Genomic DNA, 22,442 nt, shown 5'->3' with positions numbered 1-22,442 from the left:
ACTTTGCGGCCGAAAACTGGAAGCCGTGGGCTAGAGCCCATGACTGCGACTTGGGGATGGCTCCTTGTAGGCGCCACTCAGCAACACGAGTACTGGTGGAGCAGTACGAAATGCAGAAGTCGTCTGCATACAGAGAAGGTGAGACTGACGGCCATACAGCTGCTGCTAGACCTTTAATGGCCACTAAAATAGAGATCCACTCAATACAGAGCCCTGCGGGACCTCATTCTCCTGGATATTGTGGGAACTATTGGAGGTACCAACTTGGACACAGAAAGTACGAAGTGACAGGCAATTTTGAACAAAAATTGGGAGCGGGTCTTGGAGAGCCCACTCATATAATGTGGCAAGGATATGAAGTCGCCAAGTCATGTCATCAGTTTTTCATTAATCAAAAAAGACGGCAACCAGGTGTTGGAGTCTGGAAAAGGTTGTTCGGATGGCAGACTTGAGGGACACAAGATTATCAGCGGTAGGGCAACCCTGGCAGATGCCGCCCTGACATGGAGTCAGAAGGCCACGTGACTCCAGGATCCAACCCAATCGCCGACACACTATACGTTCCAGCAGCTTACAAAGAACGTTGGTGAGGCTGATGGGCCAATAGCTATCAACATCATGCGCGTTTCTACTGGGTTTTAGCACTGGAATGATGGTGCTCTCCCGCCATTGCCATGGAAAGACGCCACCACACCAGATCCAGTTGAAGATGACGAGGAGATATCACTTGTAGTCAGGTGAGAGATGTTTAATCATCTGACTGTGGATCCGATTTGGTCCAGGAGCTGTGTCGGGGCAATGTGCAAGGGCACTGAGGAGCTCCCACACTGTAAATGGGGCGTTATAGGATTCTTTGTGGCTTGTAGTGAACGAGAGGCCTTCCCTTCCAGCCGCCGTTTGAGAGTGCGAAAGGCTGGGGGGTGATTCTCCAGTGCAGAGGCTCGAGCATAGTGCTCAACAAAGTGCTCGGCAATCGCGTTTGCGTTGGTAGATAAAACGCCATTTATGTTAACACTAGGAACACCTGTTGGGGTCTGGTACCCGCAAACACATTTGACTCTTAGCCAGACTTGGGAAGGTGACGTATGGCATCCAATGGTCGAGACGTATCTGTCTGAACACTCCTGCGTCTGTCATTTGATAAGTTGGCGAATGCAGGCATGGAGCCGTTCATAGGTTATGAGGTGCTCCAGGGAAGGGTGCCACTGTAGAGCACGCTGACGCTCCTTAATTGCTTCAGCGGCTTACAGCGACCACCAAGGGACTGTCTTTCGCCAGGGGCACCCTAAAGAGCGAGGGATCGCATTTTCTACCTCAGAAAGGATTGTTGTAGTCACCTTCTCAACCATCACATTGATGTTACCATGTGGAGGGTGGTTCAACGGTGACAGCAGAGGCGAAGGTTTCCCAGTCCGCCTTGTTTAAAGCCCATCTGGGCAGACGCCTGTGGGCCTGATGCCGGAGCAGTGATAAGAAGACGGGGAAGTGGTCAGTACCACACAGGTTGTCATGTCCTCTCCAGCGGATAGATGGGAGAAGTCCTGGGCTGCAAATGAATGAATCAATGGCCTAGTAACTACCATGAGCCACAGTGAAATGTGTGGCAGCCCCAGCATTTCAGAGGCAGAGGTTGAACTGAGACAGTGAAGTTTCGACATCTCTGCCTCGGCCAGTGTGCACGGTGCCACCCCACAAGGGGTTATGGGCGTTAAAAGCTCCCAAAAGTAGGAAAGGTTTATGGAGTTGATCAATCAGTGCAGGGGTCCTGCACCATCTGGAGGACAATATACAATGCAGACAGTTATTTCCTGCGTCATCGTTATTCTGACAGCCACAGCTTCAAGAGGGGTTTGAAGGGGCACAGTTTCACTACAAACTGAGTTTAGGACATAAACGCAAACTCCACATGACACTCGATTATAGTCGCTACAGTTCCTGTAATATCCCTTACACCCATGGAGATCAGGGGTCCGCATCGCTGGGAACCAGGTTTCCTGGAAGGCAATGCAGAAAGTAGGTGTAAAGCTTAACAGTTGCCATGGCTCAGCCAAGCAGCGGAAAAAAATTGCTGCAGTTCCACTGGAGGGTGACGTCATCGTGAGACTGGGAAGGCATGGTACATTCAATGAGGCAGTTTATGCCTCAGAGTCACCTGCTGCCACTGACTTATTGCCTGAGCAGTCTATATCCATTATGTCTGAGGGTCCAGCGAGATCTAGGTCCTCAGTGGACGCCAGAATCTCCACCTCATCTGCAAACGCAGAGCTTGTAGGTAGTGGTGGTGTGGATACCTCTGCAATTCCCTTTGTCTTGGGGATCTTCTTTTTTAATTTCCCTCACTGCTCCTTGTGTTTACCTCGCTGGGAGGACTGAGGATGAGTGTGAGGCCCTACGACCAGCTGCTTTTGGGCTCTTCAGCCACTGGTGGGTGTCATCTTTCCCACTAGCGGAAACCTGGGAAGCGAGTGACCCAAGGGCCCCTTCATAGCGAGAGGAGCCGAATAAGACTTACGCTTCTCTAGGACAGAAGTGGGGACTGATATCCCATAAGGTTGGGGGGTGTTGCTCCTGAAGTAGGTGTGTAGGAGCAACTGGGAGCGAGGTGCCCCCCACCATCAAGGTCTTCCGGCTCTGAGAGGTGACTGGGGTTGGCAGAGCTGATGGGGCTAGAGCTGTTGTAGCGGCAACATAAGATGGTGTCATACGTACAGGATGTAGGCATTCAAATTTCCTCATAGCCTGAGTGTAGGTCAGTTGGACCAGGGTCTTGTACTCCATGATATTCCTTCCTTTCTTTCTGGAGAATCCTACAGTCAGGCGAGCAAGGTGAATGGTGCTTTCTGAAGTTGACACAGATGGAAGGCACATGGAGTATTGGGATGTGATGGGCGTCCATAATCTCGACAACTGACGGTGGAAGTTCAGCGGGAAGACATATGGCTGAACTTTCAGCATTTAAAGCACCACATTGGGAGAGGAATATAGGGCTTTACATCACAGCAGTAGACCATCACTTTGACTTTTTCAGGCAATGACTCACCCTCAAAGGCAAGATGCAGGTAACGGTAGCACCCCTGTTGTCTTTGGGTCCCCTGTAAATGCACTGGACGAAATGAACACCCCGCCGTTCTAAATTGGCGTGGCGCTCATTGTCAGACTGCAAGAGGAGATCGCCATGGAAAATGATCCCCTGGACCATGTTGAGGCTTTTATGGGGAGTGATGGAAACAGGAATATCAACCAGCTTGTCACAGGTGAGTAACACTCAGGATTGGGCTGGGGATGCTGTCTGAACCAAGACAGCACTGTTTCACATCTTGGACAGCGCTGTCGCTTCTCCAAACGAAAAACTGAGGCTTCGTAGATAGAAAGGAGTTACCATCAATTCTGCTACAGACTAAAAGCCCATTCTGTAGCCCTATGTTCCTCCCATGGTGTAGCGAGGGAGGGAAACAATTTAGGGTCATACCTGTCGACAATGTATTCGATCTTGGCCTTCTTAGAGACTGCTGATGCCATACAGTCACCAGCAAAAGATGACTTGGTCCACTACATTGCGGGTCATCCGCCCTGATGCCACCCACTCTGATTAGGGACTCTCCCCACAGGCGCCACCCAGCCACAGCAAAGACCAGCTGACATGATGGCCATTGCCAGGAGTCCTTGTGCCCCAGGAAGACAGGCATCTACTCCTTGGCATACACAGTGAGTTTACAGTTCAGGCATCAGTAGTGCGATCCCTGTGTTGTCAGGGGGCTACCACCAAATGGATACATGATGGCCCCACCACAAAGGACTGGCTACCGTGCTGGGGACTGGCTACCATGCTGGATATTGGGCGCAGAGAAATCCAATATTGCCATGGGGGCGAAAAAGGATAGGAGACAACAGAAGAAGATGACATACCCCGGAAAGTGTCCCAAGTAGTTGAATCGCAGATGGAGATGCACAGCCATGACATGAGACTCAGGATATCAAATCTAAGGGCACTATGGATAACTCATGGACCATGTAAGGCATCCTTCCCTATATGGCCCACACTTCTGTAGAATTTTGAAAGTGGCAGGTCAAACCATAGAATGGGGCCTGAACTCATAGGGGCGAAAAATAAAAGACTCCTTTTTGTCTCCTCTTATGACAGGCTGGAATACCTCGGGCCTATTCTAACACCCGGACTCACAGGGGGACATCAGAAGGTGTCTTGGAGCTGGTGCTCAGCAGATGCTACCGAGTGGGAGCTGCACTAGATGCGAAAGCCATCAACATACAACACTGGGGTAACCAGAGGCCCAACAGATGTCACAAGCCCACTGATGGCAATTAGGAAGTGTGTGACTCTTAGCACAGAACCCTGTACAATACTGTTCTCCTGAAACCGAGGGGTGCTGAGTGAAGTACCAACTCGAACCCAGAAGAGCTGATGACATAAAAACTCATGGATAAAAATCGGAAGGGGATGATGAAAGCCCCAGTCATGGAGGGTAACTAAAATGTGATGGCACCAAGCCATGTTGTATGCCAATGTAGGTCAAGGAAGACTGTGAGTAGGTGCTGGTGGTGAGTAAAATCCTTTCTGATGGCTGATTCCAATCGAAGTAAATGGTCAGTTGGAGATCATCCTGCCCAGAAGCCACACTGATATGGGGACAAAAGGCCCTGAGTTCTAGTACCCAACATGATAAATAAATAAATAAATAAAATCTGCAGCTGACCACCCTCTCGAGCAGTTTACAAACTACATTCGTCAGGCTGATTGGGACAGCGTGGGTAAGCGGAAGTCCTGTAGGGTGCTTCTAGATAGTGTGAACCAGTTGTCTTTTATCTCTAAAAGCATGGCAGATAAGTTAAAACCAAAACAAAATAAACACTCATTTTCTGTGAGTAGAATAAACAATACCTTTGAAGCCTCTGTGTCTTATACCGTAGGCATCCAGGCCTAGTGATTTTCATATTAGAACCACTTGTGCTATTGTGGACAATGTCACCAGTGACTTAGCAGCAAGCTATATAGACATAAGGTGTTGGAATGTCCCACTTGATCTAGCACTTGCTGATACTGAGTTCATCAAGCCTGCCACAGTAGACTTAATTCTTGGTGCTGAGGTTTTCTTCAAAGTTGAATATAGGGAAGGCTGGGAAAAACAAATCATCCATCACTGATTGAAATTAAATTCGTATGGATTTTGTCTGGTAGAATTCCTTCAGCTTCATGCAACAAGCCTCTTTCTACAGTGATCTCGTGCTTTGTTAGAGGTGACAGTTTAGATGCCAAACTGCAAAGGTTTTGGGAGCTTGAGGAACTGTGTACCATAACCATGAGTAGGCAGGGGAAAGTGTGTGAGGCTCACTTTCAACGCCACACAGTTCGAGGTGAAAGTTGGAGCTTTTTGGTTCGGTTACCAGTGAAACCTAACCATAAACTCTTAGGTCAGAGATCGGCAACAAGCGGACTGCGGTCCGTATACAGACCGAGGAAGGTCGAACCTCGGACCGCCAAATATTCTTAAATACAGTCCGACGTCCAACTAAGTATCCCGGCGCCTCGTTGGCGCTAGTAATTTAGTCGAGTACTGAGTAAATTAGTAATCAAACGTGTCTGAAAAATAAAAATTTAGTCGAGTAGATTACCAAATCATTTAGTCTAGTCGATCCATTTCATTCTATTTTTCTCGGCGAGTAGCGCCTCCCACCACGCGTCACTGCTCACTCGTTCATTTGTTTAACAAGTCCGAACCTGTAGTTTCAGCAAAAAGAGAGTACAGTGGGCGGTCGGTTTTTACTTCGTTTCGTCAATCGCACGCAGGCCGCAGAGCAATTATTCATTTGTTGTGCAGTTTGTCGTGTGAAAAAACTTTTCGTACATACATACCTACATTAATAATGGGCCCTAAAAATCGAAAAGTGGACATTGAAAATAGGAGATTTTTGACTGAATGGACTGTACAATATTGTTTTACGCTGCCTGATAGGCCTCAAGCGGTTCCAGTTTGCTTAATATGTAATAAAACAGTCGCTGTTATTAAAAGTGGCAATTTAAAGCGACACCATGAACAACTCATCAGCAATTCCGCAAAAACTGTCCTCTTGGGAGTGAGGCTCGTTAAGAAAAACTATAGGTAATATAATTCTACTAGATAATGTATAAATGTGAAATGTATAACTGCTTTGTAAACTTATCACGATAAAATTTAAATTTAAATTACAGGAATATCTCACTTCTTACGAAAAAAGCACGAAATTGCTGGTTCGCTGTATGAGTGAGCAAGGAAAATCGGTAGAAGCGGCGTTACATGTGGGTGCTGGACACTTAGTAAACACCAAAAACCATTTTCAGATTCTAAAATAATGAAATATTGTATTTTGGAAGTAGCCTTGGCACTTTTTGAAGAAAAAAAGGATTTTTCGTGAGATTTTTCGACTTTGAAAATAAGAGATTTAGGGAAGAATTGCTCGCAATATTGCCTTTGAAAGGTAACACTCAAGGAGAAAATTTATTCAAAGCTATTGACGAATTTATTAATAATTCAAACCTTCGTTACGATAAAATAGTGTCACTTTCAACTGACGGCGCCCCAGCGATGATTGGCAAAGAAAAAGGTGTAGAAAAGAAAATCAGGGATCACAATCTAGGTCTAATATCATATCAGTGTATAATTCATCAGACTGCCTTTTGTGGAAAACTCAGTGCTACACTGAAAGAAGTAATGGACATCTTGGTGCAGTTGATTAATTTTGTGAGATCTCATTTTTCTCTTCAATACCGAAAGTTCAAGAAGTTTCTTTCAGAATATGATGCAGCGTATTCTGACTTACTGCAATACAACAATGTTCGTTGGTTAAGTAAAGGTCAAGTTGTTGAACGTTTCTGGCTAATAAAGGAAGAAGTAACCTACTTCTTGCAAATCTTGGATACGCAGGGAGCAAAGAAGCACTTAAGAGTTCGTAACAAACGAGCGCAATATGCTAGCTGTGGATTTTCTGAACGATATTCTGAAATATTTAAATGCGCTCAACATAGAGATACAAGGGAATGGGAAATTAATATGTGATCTGATACAAAGCGTGTCTGCTTTTCGTCGTAAGCTGGATATTTTTGAAAAAGATATTGCAAGGCACGAATTTATTCATTTCCCAATAATTCTTGAGTATAAAAAAGAGAACTCTGAAGAAGATATTTCAGTGTTTTTAAGATTTCTGTCCGATCTAAGGGACGAATTTGCTACAAGATTTCAAGACTTTGCAGAAATTGGAAAGCTGTCTCAATCCCTAAAATTTCCTTATGAAGTTGATGCATCGGCAGAATGGACTGATGTGGCTGGTAAGATGTTCAACGTTTCAAAGTATTCACTTCAAGTGGAGATAATCGACTTGCAAGAAGATATTTCTTTGCAAATGTATAAAACTGTATCCACTGAAGAATTTTGGGGTAAACATGTTTCAGTAAAGTATGAAAATTGTAAGAAAGTAGCAATCAATTTAGCCACTGTGTTTGATTCGACATTTATATGCGAGTCGTCAATCTTGAAAATGAATTTTTCGAAGAACACATATCAGTCAAGGTTGACAGACGCCCACCTCGAAGACATACTTCACATTTACTGTACCCATGGTACACCGAACTTTAAAAAAAGTGTCTTAAGAGTGTCGATGTAATTTCTCAAATTGAATATATTACGATATTAACTGAGAGATAATTGTTTTATTTGGTTTTGGAAACTAGCTCGACTTGAAAACAAAATAAGAACCAGTATCTTTTAATTATTAGTTTTTTCTGGACCTCCATAAAAAATTTTACACCGAATCCGGACCCCACTGAAAACTACTTGTCGACCCCTGTCTTAGGTGAATCATGACAACAGGTTTCTCGAAGACTGGAGCGTACAGAGAGGAGATTTAAAGGGCAATCAAATTTGAAAGCAGAATATACTCCATTCATGCGGTGTCTATTGAACTAAGTCCCACGATATTGTTGGTCCAAAGTTTTACCTTCCACACTTCACTGTCTTGAAGGAATACAGCTCGTTTACTGTTGGGGTAGTGTTTGATGGCTCTGCTGCCTTTTTTAATGGAGTATCTCTCAAAATCTTGATGGCTGATCTCAACCAGATTATTGTCCATTATTATAAAATGTTGTCCTTTAATGTGGCCCTGTCAGCTGACATACAAAAATGTATCGCCAAGTGCCTCTCCATCCTGACGCAAGAATATCAATTCTCTACGGTCACTTATGGAACCAACAGTATCACAAGCTTTGTTGTCTATCTTGCATGAGGACATCGTCTTAGGTGGGCCAGTTACAGAAGCTGAAACTCATGAAATCCAGCTGATTCAACTGCTTGTTTCAAGAGAGGGGTGGGTTTCCACTGAGGAAATGGTGTGCTCCAATAGCCACAATGTTATGGAATAGTTCCAGTGCAGGAAAGAGAAATGTTTGTGGCTTGTAGTGTCACTGATGAAGCAGATATAAAAATGTCACAAATCTTATGGCATTCTGGCACTGACACATTTCAGAATTCCAGCACCATGTGCAGCTGATGAGTCATCGATGCTCAAAGGTTAGCACACTTATTGCTTTGTCTACAAGAGCATCTATTTTTTATCCACTGGGGCTTTTGGGCCCATCAGTGAAGGATGCAAGCTGTTCTTATGGCAACTAAGCCTTGATTCGGATGAAGTTCCTCCATACAATCTAGTTGATGAATGGAATGGCCTTTATGTGCAATCGCCTTCCCTAAATGATATTTTGATTAGAAGGAAGATCATTCCCCATCCTCAATATGTTAAAATCGAAATTCATGGTTTCTGTCATGCTTCAGAATTGGCATATGGTGCTTGTGTATAAATCAGATGTCTTCTTCCCAACAACAAAGTTGTAGTTTCATTTGCTGTGGCCAAATCTCATGTAGCTCCCATCAGACAACCACCTCTTCCATGCCAAATATTGTATGGTGCTCTGCTTCTTGCTCATCTCATTCATAAGGTAGCCAGTGCCTTAGACATGGTAAACAGTAGTAATGTCCACCTGTGGACGGACTCCACAATACTTCTCTGCTGGCTGCAATGTTGTCCTAGTCACTGGAAAACCTTTGTCTCTGAAATTCAGGAACTGAGTTTAGTTTCCAATCGGAGACAGATTAAATAAGAAGACAATCGTGCTGATCTACATCTGCATGGATACTGTGCAAATCACACTTAAGATCCTGGCACAGGGTTCATCAAACCATCCTCACAATAATTCTCTATTATTCCACTCTCAAATAGTGTGCAGAAAAAAACAAACACATGTATCTTTCCATGCGAGATCTGATTTCTCTTACTTTATTATTTCATTCCCTCTCTGTACACAGGTTGGCATCAACAACATATTTTCGCATTTGGAGGAGAAAGTTGATGACTGAAATTTCATGAGAAGAAGCCGCCACAATGAGAAATGCCTTTGTTTTAATATTTCCATCTCAAATCCTGTATCACGTCCATGACACTCTCTCCCCTATTTTTCAATAATACACAATGTGCTGCTCTCCTTTGAACTTTCTCGATGTATTCCATTAATCCTACCTGCTAAGTTGTTCGTAACTGTAATTCATAGGTATTTAGTTTAATTTGTAGCCATTAGATTTGACTGATTTATCATGTAACCAAAGTTTAAGAAATTGCTTTTCACACTCATGTGGATGACCCCACACTTTTCATTATTTACGATCAATTGCCAATTTTCGCACCATACAGATATATTTTCTAAATTGTTTTGCAATTTGTTTTGATCTTCTCATGACTTTACTAGTAGATAAATGACAGCATCATCCGCAAACAACCTAAGACGGCTACTTAGATTGTCTCCTAAATTGTTTATATAGATAAGGAACAGCAGAGGGCCTAGAACACTACCTTAGCGAATGCCAGAAATCACTTATGTTTTACTTGATGACCTTCCATCAATTACTAGAAACTGTGACCTCTCTGACAGGAAATCTCAAATCTTGTCACATAACTGAGACAATATTTCATAAGCACGCACTCTGATTACAAGCCGCTTGTGAGGTACAGTGTGAAATGCCTTCTGGAAATCTAGAAATATAGTATCAATTTGAAATTCCTTGTAAATAGCACTCAGCACTTCATGTGAGTAAAGGGCTAGTTGTGTTTCACAAGAATGATGTTTTCAAAATTGTGTTGACTGTGTCTCAGTAGACCATTCTCTTAGAGATAATTCGTAATGTTTGAACACACTATAAGTTCTAAAATCCTGCTGCATATCAACGTTAATGATATGGGCCTGTAATTCAGTGGATTATTCATATTGCCTTTCTTGAATATTCGTGTGACCTCTGCAACTTTCCAGTCTTTGGGACCAGATCAAGCGGTTGTATCTGATTGTTAAGTATGGAGCTATTGCATCAGCATACTCTCAAAGGAACTTAATAGTTATATATCCTGGAACAGAAGACTTGTTTTTATTAAGTGACTTAAGATTCTTCACAACTACGAAAATACCTACTTCTACGTTACTCTTGTTGGCAGCTGTCCTTGATTTGAATTCTAGAATATTTATTTCATCATCTTTGGTGAAGGAATTTGCTAAAGCTGGTTTAGCAGCACTGTCATCAATAGTATTTACATTGCTATTGCACAGAGAAGGCATTAAGTTGTATCTTGCCATCAGCATACTTTACAACTACTTATCATGAGGCATTAGTAAACCATACTTGAATTCACTTGTGCAATAGTGGTCTGCCCCTTCATGGCTATCCAACTATGATCTGGACTGCAGCACTTGTCTGTTCGAACAAATTTCGGGCTTGCAGCCGGTCGTCGTTCAATACTTCGCACGTTATTTCAACTGGGCACCTGCCAGTCATCTTCAGGTGAGCCGTCGCAGACTGGCGAAAACGTCCTCCGTTCCGCAATATATAGGGTACTGTAAGTATTCTGCGCATGCGTCCAAAACTTGATAGTTGAACCACAGTCTAACATAACAGTCGCAACACTCACTGCTGTGAAAATTGTTGCCTTCTGACAGATGGAGCGACACTAGCGCTCAAGGCGGCGGGTGAGGTGAACATCAGACGCGTCGTAAGCATAATGTTTGTTTGCATCAATTAACTACGTAATTTCCGAATTATTCGAGTTAGTTTCTTGCCTCCAAGAGTTTGTGTAGTATCAGAAGGCATATATGTTTCTAAAAACGATTCTAAAATAAGCGCAAGTATGGGCAGAAACCATGAATAGAGTGGCAAGCTACAACACATTCGTGAAGAAACACTTGTGGCATTTGACAGAATTGCAGCTTACCACGTTGATATCAAAAGAATATAAACACACAGATTCACATGTAAGTAGCACAGACATGTACCTCTACATGCAAAAGCGATCGACAGCTCGTTTATCGTTCTGTAGGCCTACTGTGTGTGTCATTAGTCGCCTGTTGCCAGAAGTACATCCTTCATCTCTATATTATTCTAAGTGGGACAAGCAACTGCCAAATAGTGGGAGAAATATGCTGAAAACATTATAATGAGCTGATTACATTACATTTCACGAAAAACCAAATATTTGAATAATTTTCAAACAATCTGTCTGTAGGCACTTTCCTTGTCCCGTAATAGCTTCGCTCGATCTGCACATTCTGGCACTTCACGCGCTTTTGTAAGACACGAACAGCTGCAATTAATCTAACCACTTCATCGCCAAAGCAGGTCTGTGTTGATGTTCACACGAATCTGGCACTGATACATGGAGAGTTGACTGGCTGCTTCTGTGTCATAAGACTGTTTCACAGCTTTAGATTGACTGTCGAATCTTTGTGGCAGTTTCCTCTCCATCGTCATTTGAGGTAGCTTATTTGGAATGTCAAAGAGTGTGGGTACTGCATTCCACAAGAGTTTGTTATTGTCTGCGTTCATGAACTGGTTTTGTTCGAAATTTAGCGGGCAAAACCTAATATTATTGTACAGGTAAACTGAGTCTTTCTTCATAAGGTCTTCCCGTCTGCTATTAACTAGCCATTTTCTGCTCCTAAAACGAAACATTAATCATATATACACATATAGTTAGCAAGTGAATCCTGACGATACAGTTTAGTAACATGATGGTATATACCCCTCAGGATCCTTAGGAAACCTAAAAAAGATAGCTGTTGTGTCTTCTTCCTGTTGTTGCTGCAATTTGTTGCGCTACAAACGCTCCCGATGGTAAAAACCATTGTATAAATCAAAATAAACAATCACTATTTGCTTTCACGATCGCGCCGAAGTCACAGTTCAACCTATCGGCCGCTTGGGGCTGTAGGCAACAAAATCGAGGCGAGGCGAGGCGAAGTGTCGCGACTGTTATACTCTTCGACCATCTATGGTCGAAGGTTATACTGTGGTTGAACCACACTGCCCGCCGGCAGCGCCCTCGCTGGTGGAATAGCGGAACTCAGTCGCCCTTTGCGTTGCCGTTTGGCACGGCCGTCGACACACTCTGTCGTCTTCGATTTGAGCAAATTGTGGAAATGATGGGATTCCATGCACTGTCCAGCTGGTAGCCGCTGTCACGGTTTAACAGATTTTCCGCCAGTCGTATTTCTACGGTATCTTTAATAATGGAGTCCCAGAAAGACGTTGCTGTGGACAAAATCATTGTTTTCTCATGCTCCATTGAATGTCCAGTAGAAATACAATGTTCAGCAATAGCGGACTTGCTTGGCTGCAAAAGGCGGGTGTAACGTTGATGTTCAGTGCAGCGTTCTTTCACGGTGCATGTGGTTTGACCTATGTAAGTCATACCACATAGGCACGGTATCTTGTAAATTCCGGCCTTTCGTTGTAACAGATTGTCCTTAACTGATCCCACAAGGTCCGCAATCTTCGATGGTGGGCGGAAAACCACTTTTACCTGAAATTTTCGGAGGATTCTTGCTATTTTAAACGAAGTGTTGCCAACGCATGTTCTCCTATTTATTCACTTCCTGCTTCTTAAAATGGCTCTGAGCACTATGGGACTCAACTGCTGAGGTCATTAGTCCCCTAGAACTAGTTAAACCTAACTAACCTAAGGACATTACACACATCCATGCCCGAGGCAGGATTCGAACCTGCGACCGTAGCGGTCTTGCGGTTCCTGCTTCTTAGTTTTAACTGTTAGTGCCCTGTTAATCTGCCGGATGGAATACCCATTTTCGCTGAATAATGTCTTTAGATAGGCGAGTTCTTGAGGTAAGCTATCTAGATATGAAACAGTATGAGCTCTATGAACATGTGTTTTAAGCAAACTCATGGTTTCCGATGGGTGATGGCAACTCGATGCTTGCAGGTACAAATCAGTATGAGTGGGTTTCCGGTAAACTGAATGCCCTAGAGAACCATCATTCTTCCTTCGAACCAGGACATCCAAGAAAGCAAACAACCAACTTTCTCTATTTCCATGGAGAACAGGATGTTGCTATGAATGGAGTTGAGGTGATGTAGAAACTCCATTAATTTATCTTCTCCATGAGGCCACACTATGAAAGTGTCATCCACATACCGCCAAAAAACTGTTGGCTTCAGGGCAGCTGATTCAAGCGCTCTCTCTTCAAAATCCTCCATAAAAAGGTTGGCCACCAAAGGAGACAGGGGACTACCCATGGCGACACCGTCAGTCTGTTCAAAATATTCTTGATTAAATATAAAATAAGTTGAGGAAAGAGCGTGCCTGAACAAAACAGTGATATCAACAGGAAACATGTTACCAATCAGTGTCAAAGAATCTGCAAGAGGAACTTTTGTAAAAAGTGAGACCACATCAAAACTTACTAGAAGGTCTACACTGCTAAGACGAAGAGCCCCCAGTCTATTGATAAAATCAGCTGAGTTTCGTATGTGATGTGAGCACTTGCCTACGAAAGGTCTCAGTAAGGAAACGAGATGTTTAGCTAAATCATAAGTGGGAGCTCCTATGTTGCTCACTATTGGACGCAGAGGAAGACCCTCTTTATGAATCTTTGGAAGGCCATACAGTCTTGGAGGTACACAACCATGTGGTCGTAACCTCTTGATGGTCTCTTGCGGTAAGGAGGAGGAATTTAATAATGCTGAAGTTTTTCGTTGCACACGTCCTGTAGGATCCAATCCTCCTATAGGTAGAGTCACTTAGCAGACCATACATCTTATCTTTATACACACCACGAGGTAACAAAACAGTTGCATTACCTCTCTCAGCTTTCAATACCACTACGTCAGGGTCCTCTCTCAGATTTCGTAATGCAGCCCTTTCTGCAGAGGTTAAATTACTGCGTTGAGTAGGAGCCTTCAACAGAGCACGGCAAGTTTCCCTTCTTATTTCGCCTGCAGCATCCAAAGGAAGACGACGTACAGCTTCTTCAACACCACTCAAAATACTTATTAATGGCGGTGCTGTAGGTGTAGGTGCAAAATTGAGTCCCTTGCCTAATACAGACAGCGTAGCGTCGTCCAAATTCTTCTCCGTGAGATTGACAACGGAACGTCGTACCATTATCCCTTCTGGCGACGGCTTCTGTGGCAACAGTCGATCAAATTTTGATATCTGCTGACAATTAGCATCATTTTGGATCCACTCGAACTTGGCCGAAGTCACTCCATCAACCCAGTCCAATGATACAGGAGAAACATACCTTGCAACCTTCAGATGTAACTGGTAAAGTTCTGCTGAAATAGCATCTAACCTTCGTCTTGTATAGCTAATCCTCTCCTTGACAATAGCATGACTAGCCTTCTCAGTAATCTTCCGTGCAGTAGCGGTCTTAATGAAATGAGTCACTGTAGCAAATTTTGGTATAATGCCACGGTCCCGACATCTCAATGAAAAGGTTAATGAACTTAAAAGCTTTGCTCTTTCATCACGTAGCTTCTCGAAACTTCGGATATGTGAGGCCATCTCCTCCCCGTAAAGGCGTCTGATGTGAATTTTAAATTTCAGGTAAAAGTGGTTTTCCGCCCACCATCGAAGATAGCGGACCTTGTGGGATCAGTTAAGGACAATCTATTACTATGAAAGGCCGGAATTTACAAAATACCGTGCCTATGTGGTATGGCTTACATAGGTCAAACCACACGCACCGTGAAAGAACGCTGCACTGAACATCAACGTTACACCCGCCTTTTGCAGCCAAGCAAGTCCACTATTGCTGAACATTGTATTTCTACTGGACATTCAATGGAGTATAAGAAAACAATGATTGTGTCCACAGCAACGTCTTTCTGGGACTCCATTATTAAAGAATCCGTAGAAATACGACTGGCGGAAAATCTGTTAAACCGTGACAGCGGCTACCAGCTGGACATGCATGGAATCTCATTATCTCCACGATTTGCTCAAATCGAAGACGACAGAGTGCGTCGACGGCCGTGGCAAACAGCAACGAAAGGGCGACTGAGTTCCGCTATTCCACCAGCGAGGGCGCTGCCGGCGGGCAGTGTGGTTCAACTATCAAGTTTTGGACGCATGCGCAGAATACTTACAGTACGCTATATATTGCAGAACGGAGCACGTTTTCGCCAGTCTGCGACGGCTCATCTGAAGATGACTGGCAGGTGCCCAGTTGAAATATCGTGCGAAGTGTTGAACGACGACCGGCTGCAAGCCCGAAATTTGTTTGCACAGTCAATTCGCCAGGAAAATTTTAAAATTCACTACAGCACTTGTCCTTCATCTGTGGTAGATGATGCACCAGAAGTATCTTTTGTGTCTGTTATTAAGCTTGATGGCGAATTGCTGTGTAAATATTCCTCATTCAAGAGAACCTACATGGTTTTGGCTTATGCACTGAGATTTATTAACAACACTAGGTTGCAACAAGCAGACAGGATAACTGGACCACTCACCCCACACAAATGCCAAAATTCTATCAAAAGGGCATTCGGCATGGTGAGTATGGTAGTGATATCGCTGTGTTAAAGGCCAATTCTTCTATTCCACATAATAGGAAATTAAGAAATATGCATCCATTCGTTAATGCAGTAGGTATTTTATAAGTGTGATTAATGCTGATGAATGCCAATGTACCGTATGATGAGCAACACCCTATTATCTTTCACCTTCTCATGATGTATGAACATGAAAATCAGTAGCACGCCGGGTCACAGCTTTCACTGTCTATATTGCATAAGAGATTTTGGGTTTCCAACAGGCACACCACCTTCAAAGGAATTATTGGGAAGGTTTAACTCCCAGGCAGCAGTTCAACTTGTGGGTCAACTACCAGTATCTAGAGGAACCAGTCTTGTTTCCAGCACTGTGGAGTGGATTATGCAGGCCCTGTTACTGTGAATTGTGGTGGAAGATAGAGTAAGGTTACCAAGGCCTATATTGTTTTATTTATTTGACTGTCAACCAAAGCTGTCCACCTAGAGTTAGTGACTTAGTAACTAGCTCATTTTTGGATGCCCTCAGGAAATTCATTGTGGGAAGAAGTAAAACCCTCTCAAATATATAGTGGTAATGGTACTACATCTGCAAGTGCCCACAATTAACTTAAAAAATTTTTCTTTGATCCTACAGTTGAAAGTGTGGTGAACTTTTCAATCTGTGAGGGCTTCTGTTGGAATTTTACTCCACCTCATGCCCCTCACTTTGGTCGACTGTGGGAAGCAGGAGTCAAATGTAAGAAGTCACATCTCAAACGTGTCATTGGCAGTACAATACTGACATTTGAAGAAGTGACTATTGTGTTAACTCAAATGGAAGCATTTCTAAATTCAAGGCTGTTGTTATTCTCTCTGATCACACACTGCTTTCTTGATTGGACAGCCACTCTGTGCCCATCCTGAATCTTCTATCCTTGAGATTCCTGCAAACAGATTGCACAAGTGACAACTTGTACATTAGCTGCATTCAGTCCTTTTAGAAGAGGCAATCCACCGAGTACCTGCATCAGTCGCAGCAACACAGTAGATGGACTCATAATGAACACGGCAGCCCCAGATCGACGATTACATTCTGGTCAAAGATTATAGCTCGCCTCTCTTGGTGTGGAGACTGGGTGTCGCTGAGCGGCTGTTTCCCAGGCCCAATTAGCATGTGCTTGTAGTTATCATGAAAACTACTAATGGGCGGATCGAGAGGCCTATAGCAAAATTGTGTCCCCTGCTCAAGCAGTGAATCAGTGATGTTTTCCCTCTGATTTATGTCATAATATACAATAAAAGACCATCACCAAAACTCTTAGTGTATTTCATTTGTATATGCCTTGATATTGTGCCTAGTTAGATTTTTATTGTTTTCCTTGTTTGGAATTTATGTTTTTATATTGTTACTGTTTAAATTCAAGTTTTTCTTGTAAAATGATAATACTCAGTTTAGAGTGGGAGTATGATGAGTTCAGTAACTCATTTGCCACTCCAAAGGGCCACCTAGTGGCATTTTGCAAACTGGACAGGTCAATATGTCCAGTATAATCCACTCCCTGCCAGGAAATATTGTAACTTTGTGTGTGTACGAATATGGAATAGCATCTGATGAGAGCAGATATCTCAGGTAGCCAGGAGACACTGCAGCAAGTAGTCGTATGTCTCGACCAGCCGAGGGCCGCAGCTCACGGCCAGATTGTAATGTATTACTGAATATCACTTTATGGACTTGTAAGGTAGTATAGAATAAAGTATGTTCACATATAGGTTCTGTTCCTTCTCATCACTGGGGAGTGGAATAAGGGGAGGGCCGTGAGTCCTCTCATACTACACGATCCAAACTTAAATGTATCAGTGCAGGCCCAGACGCCTGCAAATTAACTGCATGCAGAAGATATAAACAAACATAGGATGGTCAAGGCATCTTTCTGGTTTAAAGTAAATAAATTAAAATTTAACGATAGCAAAACTAAGTATAGCATTCTCCCTAAAAGATAACTGTTGTATCCCGCCTACTCGTTACTATGGGATGTCTAGGAAACCTTCTTTCTCGGACTGCTAGACAACAATTCAAGCAAATCATATTCATGAGTTTTATTTACAGAAAATAAATGACAGTACTTAACTTTGAGAAATTTACAATGATGTGTTGCAAGCAAAGCATGACATGCAACATAAGCAATCTCTTCAGTATATACAATTCTTAATACAAGAGAAGTAATACATTTCCTAAGAAGCTGATATACAAGCGCCTATCTTGGTACCGCTATGGAAGTGGGCAAACTGGGCCGCAGCAAGGTGGCACGGCGCTTATGTCCTCTTCGTGTGGATGGCGCTGCCATTGTGTTGTTGTCCTGGAGAGGGGTTGGTCAGTGTGCAATTGGCTGCTGCCATCTCTCAGCCCTCTCTGCTCTAACATTCCCGCCTAGCATGCCGGTACTTGACTTTACGCCGGAACAATAACGACTGCCATGGCAAAGACTTTCAAATTATTAGGTATTCATCTTGACGCAAAACTGAACTGGAACACATACACAGATAATTTATGCAGCAAACTATACTACATGTAGTACCTAATCAGAAAATTAAAGGGTTCTGTTAGTGCAAAACAGCTATACAATGGCTACCACACCTTTTTCCACACACATGTAAACTGTGCAATAATAATGTGGATTACCTCTTCCGGAGCGAGGAGCTATTTAGATGCATATATGGTCTCAGAGGCAATACTGCTTGCAAAATCGTGGTTGTCACAAGTTTCCCCAAGTGAAATTCCCATGTATTTCACTGATTTCTAGACAAGTAAAGTCATAAGTTGACAAAAAATGTAAGGACTTCTGTATTTCTCCCCTGTGTGAGCAAAACTCTCTAAGTACTAACATCAACATGTTTTGTAATGATGGAGAAGGCAAGTCAATGGTATGTGTGATTCCTTAAGACCACTGTTGTTATTTTATTTCAATAAAATGACACACATTTGGGTACAAAAATATGCATTTCCTTGGAGTCGCAAGAATGAGTTAAAATACCTTCACTGATTTCAGAAATAACCTTAGAAAAAAGTAGGTATTTTAAAAGAACCGTATAACGCTGGGAAGAGTTGTGTAAACCAACACTATAGCTGACCACCAATAAAATGTTGGTTCTACTATGTTCGTTATCATCATTTATTACCCACTGTGTTATGTCTATTATTTTACAGGTATTGTATGATTTTTCTTTTGAGAAATATATCAGTATATAGTTTACAAACTGCCAGTGACTGCCACAATTTTCTTCTTCTTACCGTCCACACTTTCTAATATATAAATTATTTTCAAAGTGCCAAAATTTACTATAATAAATAAAAAATCAATAAAACTCCACACTGTACAATGTAGTTGTGGTGAGACAGTTGCAATTCCTGAAGTCCATCACCCACGGCATCTGGCCTGCCGAGGAGCACCCGCAGTCCAGGGTCCTTGGATAAACCAGACAAATCCAGTGCATTATGCCACGCACAGACCCGGCCTATGGGCAGATCGGTGAGACTATATCATACAGTTAGGGTTTACACCTTAGTGAGAAACAATGGGCTTCAGATCGACAGGCCTGATCCATTAGAGATACCTGCAGGAAAGGCTCATAGTTTTGGCCCATCATGGAAATCCATTCACATGGTCAGCTATTCACATGTTACAGATACCATGTTGATGAAATGACACTGCGGTGATCTATTCATGCAACAAATAACTTGCACGAATACTCTAAGAATCAATACTAATGAGTATAGGTAGCAACTCACCGTAAAAATGATCGCTGAGCCGCAGCCAGGCATGTACAAAAGACAGTCACACTCTCATAACTAAAGTTTTGGCCATAGCCTTTGACAGAAAATGAGCACACACACAATCAACCAGACACAACTCATGCACACATGACCACTGACTTCAGCCACTTTGTCAACAATCTCTAAGAATCAAATCCAAACAAACCACTCTTCATGCCTCCCTGCCTCTCATCAGCTGCTGCTAGGCTAGTGGCAAGAAGTGGTGGCAGTGCTGACTGCAAGTTGAGGGGAGTGGCAGGATGGGGAGAAGCAGTAAGAATGAGGGTGCAAGGAAGCAGAGCACATACTCAGCTGTGCCCAGCCAGCAACTGTGCATGACATCTCAGTAAACAAACCATTTCATATACCGAGAGAAAAACATGATTTTTTTCCCGTGTTTAATTTTTTTCTCAAATGTCCCAGATTTCCAGAACTTATGGCAACCCTTTTTGAAATGTATTTCACTGACAACAAGATCATAACTGTCACAAGTCATAAATATTTCACACCCTTATGCACATCAAGGGCAAAAGTTACATTTGGGATTCTACCTGGAATCTTGGTTGTGGTGGCAGATTGATCTGTAGTTCAATCAGAGGTCTAGATTAGGTTGAATGGGGACAATGTGGTTGTGATACGGTGATGCCAACAAATGTAAAAGTAGAAAATCTGGTTGTGGTAACACACTGACTGGTAGCAAAGCCTAATGTTTACGTCTGCACCATATTGACAAGGTGGGTACAATGCATAACTTCCACCCACACGAAGAACACTTGGGATAAACATGATATAAGATCGAAAGTGCACTCTTCAGAACTAAGAACTGGAACTCTTTGAATATTCTCTGGACCAGCCTGACAAAAATTAAAAAAAGAAAAACTTCCTACATACAGGAACGTCTCTTTTCAACAAATTGCCAAGTAGGATGAGGCACTTAAATATTAATATGTTCAGAAAGATTATAGAATCCTCACAGAAAGAAAAAGCTTTCTACATGATTGATGAATTTGTGAATACTAACATAAATGACCTGGCAATTTAATTACAAACAAATTGCTATTTTTATCATCTATTAATTTAATTATAAACAATCAGCTTCCATCCTTATTATTCTTAAGTGTGTTCATAGAACAACTTGGTATACCTAGTGTAACTAAATTTAACCTAGTGTAATTATTAAGTTGTATGAATGGATACTGTGCAATACAACCTATATTTTAAAACACATAGTGTATCTATGTATTGTGGATGTGCTTTACGTAGCTTGAAAGTTATCTTACAGGTTAATGAATAAGAAAATAAATGCGGTGGGAAAAGAAATCAGTCTGGCCTTTTCCAAGGAAAATACACATAGACTTGGGACAGTTATTATCTCATTATCAGTGAAACACTTTTTGTTCAACCTCTCATGCCCCAGAAGGTCCATTCAGGAAAAGGACTGAATGTTCAATGTAGTTCAGAGTGCATTGAAATTTTGGATCACCTGTAATATTTGGTAGTAGATGTAAGTTTTGAGAGGAGGATGGTTTGAGGATGTTCCTTGTAGTGCCTCGAGAATTTTGGTGTACGTTCTAGAGACACTCGGCTTTCCACCATTTCAAACACCCGATATTTTAAGTACGAGAGTGTGAGAATGGGGAGGTGTCTACTTAGCCGCCAGTTTCTGTGTGTGCAGGATGGACGTGTATCGGGAGAATACTGCAATAGTGACGGTCGATCAGCATGGACAAGTGTTTGCCATTCGCACTGTAGAAGCTGTATGTCCAGTACAAGGAGCAAGCACGCTTTATTCCTTGATGGTGTAACAACTGTATTTGTTATGAACAAATGAATTATGTATTGAACTAAAGACACTTACATTTGATTTTCTGGTGCTGGACTTGCTAGAAGCAAGAACTGATTTTATAGTGGTTATTAAACCAGACATATTGTAATTGTATCTAATGGTCCAAGACAGGGTTGACTTGCAAGAGTTGAACGATTATGTGGAAGTTGTTTTATTGTGAAGATGAAAATATAACAGAGTTGAACAAAAAGTATCCTGAGAGTGCTGAATCATTTCAAGAGTAGAAAAGAAGTCTACTTTGAAATGCCTTTAACCAGCTATAGTCATTGGGGAAGAAGAGTTTGTGAAGATCAACACAGCCATCTGACCTGAGAAGATCAGCTGCACACAATACATAAGTCAACTGCGAGAGACATTTGAGTCTTGCTTCCCAGTACCACACTGTCTCGTGTCGTCGGAAACTGTTAGAATGTGGCGACGTAAGTGACAGGACCCGAAGAAGGAATTTTAAAACAGTAACTGGAAGAAGGTATTATGAGTTGCCATAGCAACCAGGTTCAAATGGTTCAAATGGCTCTGAGCACTATGGGACTTAACAAGCAACCAGGCCTAACAAGATGTGAGAACTGTTTCCAGTAACTGTATAGTGTCCAATAAACCAATGGAAGAAAGTTGCGAATGCAATGCAGTAAAAGACGTGAGAAAGTAATAGCATAAAAAAAAAGGGAGAGAGAGAAGACCCCAACTTCTCGACTAAGAAGATTGGGTGTGGAGAGTAAGCAGTTTTCACACACGTACATCTCACTGACGTCAACGCAGTAACCAGCCACCGACACCGACTACTGCTCACCGGTGCTGATTCCACGTCCGCTCGCCGATGACAACGCTGAAACCAACATTCGATGCTGCCGGCACCAGTGCTGTCCACCAGCGCTTATTATACATCCGCTCACCAATGCAACTAGAACTCTACGCTGGGTGAGCAAAAAACAATAAT

The sequence above is a fragment of the Schistocerca nitens genome, chromosome 7 (genome assembly GCF_023898315.1).
Source record: "Schistocerca nitens isolate TAMUIC-IGC-003100 chromosome 7, iqSchNite1.1, whole genome shotgun sequence".
NCBI lineage: Eukaryota > Metazoa > Arthropoda > Insecta > Orthoptera > Acrididae > Schistocerca > Schistocerca nitens.
The sequence above is the reverse complement of the archived record's forward strand: the minus strand, read 5'-3'. Positions refer to the sequence as shown.